Source organism: Patella vulgata, chromosome 4 (assembly GCF_932274485.2).
Source record: "Patella vulgata chromosome 4, xgPatVulg1.2, whole genome shotgun sequence".
In the NCBI taxonomy this organism is placed as follows: domain Eukaryota; kingdom Metazoa; phylum Mollusca; class Gastropoda; family Patellidae; genus Patella; species Patella vulgata.
This window is the reverse complement of record NC_065882.2, coordinates 7341509-7356625: the sequence shown is the minus strand read 5'-3', so window position 1 is coordinate 7356625 and position 15117 is coordinate 7341509.

The following is a 15117-nucleotide window of genomic DNA, read 5'->3' as shown; positions in this document are numbered from 1 at the left end:
TTTGGTCTTCCATAGTTTTAATATATCAAATAAATCAATAACAAACGTTGTGTTTCTGGATCTAAGATATTTCTTATAGACAATGATTTAAAGTTGGGTAAATTCTTAATTTAAGTCTGAGAATGCTTTGTGAACTCGGGTTCTGGTTAAACATGTTCCGAATATAATTGGCAGCCCCCATCAATTAAACAAATTAGAATTTAAATAAATTGTAATTTTACACAACTAATTAGTGCTAGTTTACCTATCTGATGCCTGGGCCTACGAAAGCCCAGAAGGCTCATTCCAAATTCCAAATGCGAAATTCCAAATTCCAAATGCGATCGTATAATGTGGTCGTATGTTGTTCGTTCGGCGTCCACAATTGATGGTGGACGCTCTGTTGGCTAACGTTAATATCCGAATTTATACACAGTGTTTAAAGTTATAAGACAAAGAGGCCTATTGATTTTCAGCGATTTCCGATAATTACTGCCAGAGTTATGACCCTTGATCACTTCAAAACATACACAGTATTTAAGGCCATGAGACGAAGAATCCTATGTTGATTTTCAGCGATTTCTGATAATTACTGCCAGATTTATGGCCCTCGATCACTTCAAAAAATCTTGTTATACACAGTGTTTAAGGTCATGAAATGAAGAAGGCTGTTGATTTTCAACGATTCCGATAATTATTGCCTAAGTTATGGCCCTTGATCACTGTAGAGGCTAAAGTTATCATCCGCTTGACTCCAGATTGATACACAGAGTTTAAGGTCTTGAGACGAACAAGTATATTGATTTTCATTGAATTTTGATAACTTGGACAGCTAAATTCATGATATTAAATCTTTCGTATACTAAACGTTAGCATGGGGCAGAACTTTATAAAAACCAAACAAATTCTAATGATTTTCTGATAATTACATAATGAGTTGTTACTCTTAATCCGATTTTAGTGTATTATAAATGTTTCATTACCGAAAAAAGTAAAAGTATGCGACAACTCTTGTTGACTGCCCGGACAATTCAGCTACTGTGGGCGTATTATATTCTCATCAGCAGCCATTATGATTGTAATGGCACGTGATTATGTCGAATTTGGAATTTCGCATTTGGAATTTGGAATTTCAAATCTAGTAATTTGGAACGGGTGTTTATCCGGCCCGGGCATCAGATAAGTAAACTAGCACTAATTAGTTGTGTACAATTACAATTTATTTAAATTCTAATTTGTTTAATTGAGGGGGGGGGGCTGCCAATTTGCTATGTAAGATTCGTATATCTAGTGACAGTCAGTTCTTTTATAAATTGTCTGATAAGTCTTGGAAGGAATTATCAGTGAGCATAAACTCGCCTGTGTATTAGGGTGTTTCACTTTTCACTTCTTTTGGAATTTCTAAGGTTTCTACCCGTCACCGAAGTCCACTCGGGGTCAAACTAACACCGTAATATTTTCAGAATTTTCTTGCCAAAAATGGCTGCCGGCGGCCATTTTTTCCAAAATTGCGACTATTTTCTGGATTTTCGGACGTTTTGAGCTTGACAGATCACTTAGAAAGGTCAGGTATGGCTTGTTATGTGTCTATTTTATGCTTTTCAGGTACGTAGAGTTCATTCCCACTATCTTAAATGTGATTGTCAAAATCCAAGATGGTGGAAATCCAAGATGGCACCCCAAATCTTTTATTTTTGTGACATGGACAAGCATTTTTCAAAGACTGTTATTCTGAACATCATTTTGGCCCTGATAACAAATTTTGCACTCATAAAATTCATTATCAAGGCCAAAATGATGTTCAGAATGACACTGATCTACCTTTGGTTGAAAATGGCGGAAGGTAATGACTGAAGGTGAAGTTCCGATGGAGTATATGACTGAACCTGGAAATTGTTTACAACGTTTTTTTTATGATTGATTTTAGTAGCCTAAGGTGTCCTCTTTCAGAATGTGCCGGGTGAACCTCGGTAACCCTTGAGAGTTTTGAGAAATTCAAGACGGCCGGCATTTCTCTAAATACACTAAAATCGTTCATTATGTCGTGGGGTGATTAGATGATAGTAAAATCCAAAATGCCAGATAATATGGCCCTTTAACTTGTTAGCGGCGGTAAGAGGCGATTATTTCACCAAACCAAATGATATTTAGAGACAAACTGTATTTCTGGACATAGGAGCATATGAGTGATATGATAACACCGCATATATGCCTATCAGGAGTTCCAGGGCCACATGACAGACTCCGGAGCAAGTTGGCCGGTTGTAATGTTCTCAATTTAGTATTGGGTGGGGGGATGCTGGCCATACATTTCAGTTTTGGATGTCCAATTGTGCATACCCTTCAGCGTGTTTCAGACATCGATTTGCTAGAACTTTGTCCATAACCAGCTGACGTGTACAGTGGCCTGTGCAAACACAGATTCTATTAGAGCGTCTAGAGAGAGAATACAATCAAGCTCTCACCACTTTCAAAGCTGTTCCTTTCCCCACAACGTAACAGCACGTAACCCTGTCATATCCAGTAAGAGCATGAGCTGGCGGGATGTCAATGGTACTGGACATATGTTTCTCAGAAGTTGAACCAATGTCAACGGTTGTTCTTTCCTCGATTGATGATTCCATTGTAAGAAGCTTGTTATAGACAGAGCTATTGGAAATCGCTGCCAGAAACACGTTGGAGGGTATAGGCATCCAAAACGGGAAATCTGTCGTCATCATCCCCACCTAAACCATGTAGTCTTGCTCCAAAGAATGATGCATGTGTAGGGAACGTAAAAAAAGATGTTATCACCAAGCTATTGTGTGGCGTTTCGACTGGAAGATCGTAATCCGCAGGAACTATATTGCTGGGTTAAGGACACTAAATTGAGAACATTACAACCGGTCAACGTGCTCCGGAGTCTGTTACGTGGCTTAGATGTGGATGCAAGAGTGACATGCAGTATGCGTGCTTGTAACTACACTAGGGATGGCTTAGATTATACAGTATTTTGCAGGTTGCAGCCAGAAACATGACTAGACGATTAAACTGAATATTAACCTAGTTATTTTCGTGTTTTACGGGTAGAATTTGTTGGGGTTTTTTAAATATTCAAAAAACAGCTTGTGCCCCCCCCCTTTCCAGGGCCGATACATGTGGCCCTGGTGCTCATGATAGGCATGTATGTAGTGTTATTGTATCACTCATATGCTCCTATATCCAGGAATGTATAATTTGTCTCTAGATATAGTTTGGTTTGGTGAAATAATCGCCCAACCGCCGCTAACGAGTTAAAGGGTCATATTGTCTGGCATTTTGGATTTTACTATCATCTAATCACCCCACAACATAATGAACGATCAAAGTGTATTTAGAGGACACCTTGGGCTACTAAAGTCAATCATAAAAAAACTTTGTAAACAATTTCCAGGTTCAGTCATAGTTCCGCCAGATTAATAGTGTGGTGAATATACTCCATCGGAACTTAACCTTCAATCATTACCTTCCGCCATTTTCAACCAAAGGTAGATCAGTGTCATTCTGAACATCATTTTGGCACTGATAATGAATTTTATGAATGCAAAATTTATTATCGGGGCCAAAATGATGTTCAGAATGACATAGTCTTTGACAAATGCTTTTCCATGTCACGAAAATAGAAGATTTGGGGCACCATCTTGGGTTTCCACCATCTTTGATTCTGACAATCTCATTTAAGATAGTGGGAATGGACTCTACGTACCTGAAAAGCATAAAATAGACACATTACAAGCCATGCCTGACCTTTCTAAGTGATCTGTCAAGCTCAAAACGTCCGAAAATCCAGAAAATAGTCACAATTTTGGAAAAAATGGCCGACGGCAGCCATTTTTGGCAAGAAAATTCTGAAAATATTATGGTGTAAGTTTGACCCCAAGTGGACTTCGGTGACGGGTAGAAACCTTAGAAATTCCAAAAAAAGTGAAAAGTGAAACACCCTAATGAATAATGCTAACCAAAGATAGGCTCTGTTTGTCCATGTGACGTATGAATTATTATGAAATGTTTACCCGTGACAATTTCGCATTTCAGGTGACGAGAATATAGCTTTACATAAACCGACTGCCCAAAGTTCAACTTGGACGACACGCATATCATCTCTTGGTGTGGATGGCAAAAAAGACATAGAATTCCATACTGAAATGATAGCCTGGTGGTGCGTGGATCTTATGGCTGTTCATGAAATGAAGTGGCTGATTATGTACAATAGTATTTTTAGTAAGTAGCACGAGTTATTGGCGTACGATTGAATACTGTGAATTGGTACTGGATTGACTATGGAATAAAACATTTTGTCTAGAGCTAAGTTAGGCCATGTTGGATCACGTTGAAGTTGCTGAATACACGGACTGAAGTAGCAGGAAAACGCGTTCGTGTCCGCCAAGTTTTCTTGGGGAGGCCCCTACACAGTAACCTCCAAGATTTCGGCGCTCGTTGATGACCGACGCCGCCGTCTGTAAACGTCAATTTTTTATCGGGAATTTCAGGTCTGCACCTCGTTAAAATCATTTGTAAAATCTGAAATTGTGATTGCATTTCATTCTAGAATTCTACTACAGAGCGAAGCAAGGCGAAAATTCTTTTGAAGTCGCACATATTTGAGTTTGTGGTTTTCGTTTATATAAGTTTACAAATATATCATGCTGACTGCGCCAATAGAGACTTTTAGCAAGCGTAATTTCTTGTGTGAAACACTATTGTTTTTGTTAAGATTGTTATTCTTCTTCTTATTATTATTTTTTTTCCACTAGAGCATATCTCAGAAACTATTTGTCGGATCAACTCGATGTCTTCGGTTTTACTAGGAAAGTGCGTGTGACTTAGAGATTAAAGCTATTTCGAACTTTCTGTGACAATGCGAAATGTCCGAAATCAGCGAAGTTGTCGTTTTTTGAAATATTGCCGTAATATTAACAATAATTGTCGGATTTTAACATTTGATACATTTTGACATAGCCTGAGAGACGGAAAATAGCTACGATTGATTAGATTTTTGATTTTCGATTAATCTTCAAAGATATTAGGCGCCAAATTTTGACAAAAAAACTTTTTTATTTCTAAGGCGCTTTACCCATAATTAAGGGGTCATGTGATTTGAGCAAAAATATGGCAAATGTTTGTCTCGATAATTCACCTTGGCCGCTATTGGCTAATTCAGTTTATGGGTTCTAGGTTAATTATTTATTGCTCGATTTGTATCAAACAAAGTTCATATGTTCAATGGTGCAAAGTCACAACTTATTTATTACCGATAAAGCTTTCTGTCAGCAGCGGAAATGACGTAATTTTGACCAAAACTACAATTTTGGCGGTTTGGAACGTCTTTTCGCAAGCAAATATTATTTTTTTAAAATAAGTAAAAAGTAAGAAAGTGAGGAGATGCGCCATGTAAAGACACAAAAAAAGTCGGAAGCAGTTTTTTTTAATTTCGATTTCATTTTTGCGCCATTTCGATTTAAAGGTGAAAAACGGTGTAAAATTGAGCTATTTACAATCCATTCAGGCGTTTCATATTTAAAAATATTTCTTTGTGACTTTCATAAACTTGTAACATTAATTCATACGAAGAGAATCTACCTCTAAATTAGTTTGTAATATTGGATTTTCATAAAAGTGATACCATTTGATGCGTAATGTCAATTGTGACTAGGTCAAACTAATTTAACATTTTCAATATCACCGGAAATGACGTAATTTGTGCAAAAACTATATTTATAGCTTTCGAAACAAATAATTTATTCAGATGAGTCGTATTTGTTATTTGTTTAAAATTTGGATATTTGATTCCAATCGACTAATAGAATGAACCCATAGGATCATATAGATATCACAAAATGGTTTCTAACTTGTACAGTTGCGGAGAAATAGGCAATTTCAAGGTTTTTGGTCCATAAAAGTTTCAAGTATTATTCGATTTCATAAACTTTTCACTATGTGATACCTAATGCCATTTACGATTTCATACAAGTAATTTAAGATTTTCATTATCACCGGAAGTAACGTCATTTTGGCAAAAACTGTATTTTTAGCCTTCAAAACAGATATTTTATTCAAATGAGTCTGATTTGTAATGTTTTTAAAAATTTTGATATTTGATTCCAATCAACAAATAGATTGAACCCATACGATCATACAGATACCAGAAAATGGTTTCTAACTTGTACGGTTGCAGAGAAATAGTCACTTTTCAAGAATTTTGGTCTATAAAAGTGGCAATTATTATTCGATTTACATAAAATTTTCTCCATGTGATGCCTTATGCCATTTCTGATTTCATAAAACTAATTGAACATTTTCATTATCACCGGAAGTACTGTACACTTACATGTAACAAATGTATAAAATGAATTGATATTGCTGGATTTGATTGATTCGGCGTCCATTTTATTTGATGTGTGCAATGCTTATGTGGAAACCTGTTTAATGGTTTCATTGGTACCGGAAGTGACATATGTTTAGGGTAACGTGGCACCGGTGAAACCCGTTATTACTGCATCGCAGTTCTAGTTTGTTTTATTATTGATTTTTTTTTCTTGTAGCCGCAGATCATAGCGACAATATTATGGGATTTGAGATATGGCTAGCAACAAGCGGTGGATGTACTCAGGCAGGTTTGGATACAGCAACATTGTGTTACAGAGATATAAGTAGTACAGCACTAAATATCTACACAATCAACAACTGCTCTGAACCAAACACACAGTTTGATGCACGATATGTTTTTATTAATCAACCAACTAATTATATACATTTATTAGAGGTTGAAATTGTTCCGTTGGGTTGTCGGGCCTGAGTGGGAGTCATCGCCTTAGTGTACTCAAAGGACAATATTGGTGTCAGCTATTATTACATACATGACAGAACTGGTTAAACACATTCCAAATATAATTTTAACACAGAGATCATTGCTGCAGTAGATAGGTAACAACCAAAGTGAAGAAACGGGGAAGTGACGACAAAAATGACAAAACACGAGAACAAATTATAAAAAAGTCCGTGCATTACTATGTTTTATTAAGTACAGAATGAATAAAAACGGGGGAATGCGGGGGATTTTTCTATTTTTCTCGTTTTCCCTTATCTAGTGACAGCCAATTCTATTTTTGAATTGTCAAATATCCTCTTACAGTCATATAACAACTTTTCATCCTCAACAGAATTATCAGTGAAATGAAATTCGGCCGTTTGCCTGTTACTTCGGTCAGTTATATAGAAGGATAACTCGTGTTTGTCATTTTTGTCGTCAGTTCCCGTTCCTTAACATAATCTCTGTGTTAATAGTTATATTTGGAAAGTGTTTAACCCATTCTGTCACAAATGTAATAATGGCTGACACCAATATTGTCCTTTAATGTGAGGTGAGATAGCAAAGGGATTGTTGGGTCTATGTGGGAGTCATCGCCTTACTTCGGGTTTGTTTAAAAGAAACAAAATAAAATATCAACCTAAACGAGAAGTTTAAAGAGTTAATCCAGGGAATCAAATATAAGGAACCGATTCGATACTTCTGATTCATTAGTTCACCGACAGAAACATACTTTAAATCGCTAGTCTCGGTCACCCAGAACCTCCTAGTTTTCAACGTACGTAGGGCCTGGCTCTGTTGTCAACATTTAACGAAAAGTTCCATTGCCCATGCGTAACCGGAAGTTTTGTTTTTTTAAGTGGTTGATTATCCAATATTTTTCGGCAAGTCAAGTAAGAGTTACGTCCCAATAATCCTATAATTAGAGAAATTTTACAATAAAAAAATTAAGAGTGTTGGATATTGAACTGGAAACGCAAATGGATTTTCTGAATTGCCAATTCTTGAATTAAATTTTTTAAGCGGCATTTAGAAACAGGATTAGAATAACACATGACACAATTATATGGAATACAAGTTACTTGAAGAGTTTATTTCAGCGACGTTTCGGCGAGGGCTCTCCCGTCTTATCAAGCAAAGACGGGAGAGCCCTCGTCAAAACGTCGCTGAAAAAAATTATTGAATTAATTACATTGGTGTTGACACATCGTGTTTTAGGACTAGTTACCTCCTTAGACTTTCTTCATGATAACTTAAAAGACCGGATAATCTAACCAATCACCTATTATTCTGAAATGTTGACAAGTACATCCAGACTAATATAAAACAATTGATAGAATACGTATCTCTTTAGACCCCACAAAACACTTGTTAATGCTTTGCACGTAAAAGATCCCTTGACAGTTGTAATTCGATATTAGAGTAGGCAGTAGTGCCGCTGTCCGGGCAACATTTCCCTCATAGCACACTGTATGGCGTATGCAGGTCTTGATTAACCCAGTTCGGAGCAGAACACTAGTACGTTAAACCCCATTTCTTTTCATTTCATTCCATTTCTTTTAAAGTCAAAATATTTAAAACTGTTAACTTTCTGTCAAAGATCTGTTGGTGTTCAGACACCTGCGCTTTATGGAATAAGTTACCATATGACATCAGGTCCTGTAATAATGTTAATACTTTTAAGAACAAACTAAAAATCTATTTACTTGGTATATTTGATATTTTATAAATACATATTGTTTAGCTTGTTTTTGTATCACGCCATTATAATGTTATATTCGATATTTTATAAATACATATTGTTTAGCTTGTTTTTGTATCACGCCATTATAATGTTATATTCGATATTTTATAAATATATATCTTTTAGCTTGTTTTTGTATCACGCCATTATAATGTTATATTCGATATTTTATAAATATATATTGTTTAGCTTATTTTTGTTTCTCACCATCATAATGTTATGGGTTGATATTCTATAAATTTATTGTTTACCTTCCTTCTGTATCACGCCATTATAATGATATATTTGATATTTAATAAATGTGGTTTAGCTTTTTTCTGTATCATCTGTTTATTTGCTGATTGCGGGGGACATCAGCCTCACCGTTGGCTTGTTTATAAATACATGTTGTTTACCTTGTTTTTGTATCACACCAATATAATATTTTATTTGATATTTAATAAATTCATGTTGTTTACCTTGTTTTTGTATCACGCCATTATATTGTTATATTCGATATTTTATAAATAGATACTGTTTACCTTGTTTTTGTAACACACCATTATAATGATATATTTGATATTTAATAAATTCATGTTGTTTAGCTTGTTTTTGTATCACACCATTATATTGTTATTATTTGATATTTTATAAATACATGTTGTTTAGCCTTTTTCTGTATCACAACTTTAAAAATATTTTATTAATAAATACATGTTGTTTAGCTTGTTTTTGTATTTCACCAGTATTGATTTCTACTGAAATGAAATGAAATGGGGTTTAACGTCCTACTGTTCTGCTCCTAAACTGGGCTAATGAAGACGGGTATACGCCGTACAGTGTGCTATGAGGGAAATTTTGCCCGGGCAGCGGCGCTACGACCTGATCTTATATCGAATTCTAACTGCCAAGGGATCGTTTACATGCAGTCCAATGTGTACACGGGACCTCGGTTTTTCGTCTCATCCGAACGACTAGACATCTGTCCTTGTCAGGCCCTCCGTCTTGCATCACTGACAAGGGGGAACCACGCCGGAAAATCTCGATGAACTTTCTCGGCCAATGTAGGGATCGAACACCCGACCTCCAGGCTAGCGAGCCAGCGTCTTACCCACTTAGCCACGTGATCCCCTGGTTGGTACAGAAATCAGGAGCCACTTGTGTACACAGAAATCAACAAGGCGAAATTAAGAAATTTCTTGGCTTCGTACTGATTATTTCCTGACTTTGCGCTGAACCTCATAGAGAAGTGAACCGAACCCACAATAGAACGAGACTGACCACTTGTTACAACTTCTCGGCTTAGCATCCTCAGGAGCCACTTGTGTACACGTTGTCTGTCACACGTACATGAACCCTATGACAAAATTTGAAATAAGATTAGGCCATGGCGCAGCTGTTCAGCAAAGGTACCTCATTGCATCTTGCGTATACCTGTCTTCATTACCCCAGATGGTGCAGAAACTGATGATGTTGAACCCCATTTCATAACTTAGAGCCACGGTGGCTCACAAACCTGGAGTTCTCTTGTTCGATCCAGGTGTTGGTCGAGAACGTTCATCTGTATTTTCCGATATGGTTCCCCTCTTGTCAATGGTGTAGGACAGGGGGCCTGTCAATAGACAACATATAGCTGTGGGAGGAAACCTGAGGACCCGGCGTAAAATACACGAGGTTGGCGGACGACCCTACTCCTTGTCACGTACAAGCTTGCAATCGAAACCACGCCACTTGTCTCAATGACAGACCTTGCTATCGAACGCGCACATGTTAAACCATTCAGCCACTAACCACCCTCGGTTCCAAGAAAGAAAAGGTCTAAATGTACTCTAGATTTGGTCAGGCGCATAGGACGGGGGACTGCTTATTTGGCAGTTCGGGGACTAACCCACAAAGGTCTAAGGACTAGAGTGTTAAGCCCAGTTCTTTTCTCTTCAATAATCCAATCTATTTTGTACACAAAATAAGGATATAAGGATTATATTTTGTACACATTGCTGAAGATCGAGAGGGCGGTTATTAACAACATAAAAGTTTTTCAAAAACGACAGTATTTATATAGACATACATTTAGTGTACACAAAAATATAAACATAAAAACAAAAATTAAAACCATATAACAAAATATCATCACTGTCACTATAATATCAGAGTCTAAAGTAGAATGTATTCTCCATCCATAACGAATTGGCATTTATTATACAAAGTTCTTGTTGGATTCAGTTCCTTAAAAACCAGGTGATGTGTCAGTATTGTTTGTATCAGTAGATGAGGTTGGTAATTTATCCAACATATTCTCTGCTGGTAACATATATAATCTTTCACTTTTAAATTATGTAATGGTGGATGACATAATTGGGTGATCTGTAACTGTCAGTTCTGAAATAAATGAATGAGGATTTATTAATGAATAAAGGTATGGAATTTATTGTCCAGAATCAAGGCCGAGGTGGGTTATATCAGTAAAAACACAAGTTTATTTACATTCTATGGTTAGCTGTGCAATGTGAGCACTTTGCCTGTCAAGCTGTTAATCTGCAAACTGACAGTTCACATTTGATATTTCGAGGGAGTTAGATAAGAGTATATCAAATATCAAATGTGAACTGTCAGTTTGCACACAGGAACTCACAGACAATCTAGGGAATTTACCGAGAAAGTCGCATGGGAATTCCCGGCGTAGTTTCTCATTGTCAGTGGTGCATGCAAGACCGAGGCCGTTGGATGGAAAATCGAGCCACGCGTAGCACTTAAGATCACTTGACAGTTGGATTTCACTTGACAGTTGGATTTCGAAATAAGTGCCGCTTTCTGGGCAAATTTTCCCTCATACTGTTTGGCGTGTGTCCGTCTGCATTAGTCCAGTCTATACAGAACGCTAGGACGTTCTACTCGCATTTCATCTCATTGTTATTCAACCCCGCAGCTTGCAGTTAGCGAGTTCAGCCATATTTTGATTTAAGTTAAAAATGGAGGAGCGGGAGTTAGCTTCGAACAACCAGTACGGTGGTTGAAATTATTGCACAAGTCTTGTCAAACCTTCAAAGGCTAATATCTTCGCTCGCAATAAAGTAATTTGAATGAAATTTTCAAATTATTCATTTTATATTATCTATTTTCGAACTATTATAGCAAGAATGGCTAACGCTTTATCTAAATCTTACACAATGTATCTTTAAGTTTACATAACTAAGAAAAATCAAGCTGTATGAATAACCATAACCATCTTAAGTTTACAAAACGAATAACAAAGTGGAGCTAGCTGAACATACACAATAGCTTTGATCGCACAATATAAATTTATGTATAAATAATGATATTTCGGATAAGCCTGATAGTAGGCGATCCCACCTTTAAATAGCAGTATGTAAGGAAACGTTTAAATTTGACTGTTTTGCTGCTAGGGCTAATGCCACTAATGGGGCGAATTTAAAACTGGGTACCTATATGCGCCAACAGCACCCCCCCCCCCTTCCTTAGCACTGGATTAAGCACAATAAGACAGTAAGCACGTCGGGGCAGAAAAATAGGCCGTTAAACCCATGTCATTTCATAGTTATAGCTAATGTTACAGTTGTTTAGAATACGTGCTCTCCTTCTTACAAGGGATCCAATCATACGGAACGGTTTTGTAAGTCTTGTTAAATAACCCTATGTATAAATAATGACGCAGTTGGGAGAAAGAAAATATGCTTCTCGTCACGCCAAGGGGTTTTGAACATAAACAATAGCTTTGGTCACGCTGTATAAATTTATGTATACTGAAAAAACTCTTGTGTTGGATATTCTACACATGCTTGTATGGAAAAATGAAATGAAATGAAATGGGGTTTAACGTCCTACTGTTCTGCTCCTAAACTGGGCTAATGAAGACAGGCATACGCCATACAGTGTGCTATGAAGGAAATTTTGCCCGGGCAGCGGCACTATCGCCTACTCTTATATCGAATTCCAACTGCCAAGGGATCTTTTACGTGCATTCTAATGTATACACAGGACCTCGGTTTTTCGTCTCATCCGAAGGACTAGACAGCTGTCCTTGTCAGCCCCCCCCCCCATTCTGCACCACTGACAAGGGGAAACCACGTCGGAAAATCGGGATGAACTTTCTCGGCCAATGCAGGGGTCGAACACCCGACCTCCAGGCTAGCGAGCCAGCGCCTTAACCACCTAGCCACCCGTATGGAAGACTAAATAGCTCTTTATTCAGTGTTCTACATTCGTAGTTCTTAAATCTTATTTCTTCATTTGTTGTTGTATTTCGACATTTATACACTAAAATTAACATTTGTATCTTAAAATCATAATTTGTTTTACAAATCTGATATGACAAATGTCTAATGTCTAATTAATAGACATTTGTCATATCAGATTTGTAAACTGTATTTTTGTTTAACTTAATTTTATTTGAATATAAAGACAAAATTTATTTTAGTAAATCAAAAAAAATAATCTACATGTACATTTCATCATAGACATACAAAGAAAAACAAATCTCGAACAACAAATTTATAAATACAAATCTTGCAAAACATTTCTCCAAAACATTTCTTCAATAACATTTCTCCAAAAACATTTCTCGAAATTCATCGAACCGGAACATTATGACGACATGAGCGGTAATCAACCTGGCATACAATAAGTCACCATAAAACAAAGGAGAATCGAAAAAACATATTATACGAAATATCGCTCGATGACAGTGACTTAAGTGAAATCTGAAATCGCGTGCGTGTTATATATATATATATATTGTTAATCTGATCTAGCATTAAATAAAATAAATTGAAAGTAGTCTGTTTTTAGTAATTAGGTTATTATTTGATAGCGACATATTTCATTGGACAAACGAAAGACGGCTTTATCTCTTCTAAATCATGTAATCATGAATGTGGCAGTAAAATACCTAATACTCGTATATTCAAAAAGCGATTTACAAATACTTTCGGTGAAGCATTTTACGATAACTGGAATTTCTTATTAAGACGTGTATTTTGACTATTAAATACCCTCTCGCCTCACTAAATAAAGTTCAGAAGATCCAAATTATATCTGTTTTAACAAGGTACGTAAATATTAATATGTCAGAAAATATTTCACAATTGTGAAAATGTATGTTCAAAGAGCGATTTACAAATAATTTCGGTGAAGCATTTTACGATAACTGGATTTTTATATTAAGACGTGTATTTTGACTATTAAATACCCCCTCGCCTCACTAAATCAAGTTCAGAAGATCCAAATTATATCTGCTTTAACAAGGTACGTAAATATTAATATGTCAGAAAATATTTTACAATTGTGAAAATGTATGTTCAAAGAGCGATTTACAAATACTTTCGGTGAAGCATTTTACGATAACTGGAATTTCTTATTAAGACGTGTATTTTGACTATTAAATACCCTTTCGCCTCACTAAATAAAGTTCAGAAGATCCAAATTATATCTGCTTTAACAAGGTACGTAAATATTAATATGTCAGAAAATATTTTACAATTGTGAAAATGTATGTTCAAAGAGCGATTTACAAATAATTTCGGTGAAGCATTTTACTTTAACTGGATTTTTATATTAAGACGTGTATTTTGACTATTAAATACCCCCTCGCCTCACTAAATAAAGTTTAGAAGATCCAAATTATATCTGCTTTAACAAGGTACGTAAATATTAATATGTCAGAAAATATTTTACAATTGTGAAAATGTATTCGGACCTTTTTAATGGTATGCAAGCCTGGAAATAAGGCACCTGTCACTGACAATGTCAGGTACAGATTCAGGCTTTGTCAGGCACTAACCCTCTGGTGCCTGTCATTTTGTCCGGCACTGATTTGTATTTTGTATTGATATTATTAATACATGTCCGGCATTAAGTTGAAAATGGCAGGTAATATTTCATTAATGCCTGACATTATGTTAGGTACATCTAAAATCGTTATTTCCAGGCCTGATGATATGCATCCCGATATCTTGTATTTTGAGTTGTGGCCTGTATTTCGACGTTAAATACCCCCACTCCCTTCCTCATTTAATACATGTTAGTGCCATTTCAATTTTGTTCTTTTTTCAAGGTATGTAATTACAAATGTGCAAGAAAATAATTTGCACTTTGTAGCAAACAATAAATATACTTTCAGCTGTATATGAACAGATGTGGAGAATTTCTTATAAAGATCGTTTTGGGTTTGTTTTTTTAGACATTAAATATCCCGCCCCTCCCCTCACTTAATCAAGTTTAGTACCGTGGAACTTTGATTTCTTTTCAAGGTATATACATATGTGCCAGAAAATAACTTGAAATGTTGTACGCTATTAAACTCTATTAATTGATTAGGAGGGGTGGTTGGGGTCTTAAATGTCAAAATACGGGTCATACTCCGACATTTCAGATATCACACAGAATACCACTGAAAAGACGTTTCATTTACATTTTCAGAAATGTAAATTATATTCTGGCACATTTAAATTTACATAGCTTGAAAAGGGTATTACAGTTGGGTGACGCTAAATACTATTAAGTTAATTTAAAAGTTAAAATACGGGTTATCGTGTAATGCATGAGCGGAAAGTATTTATTTATTTATCCTTCT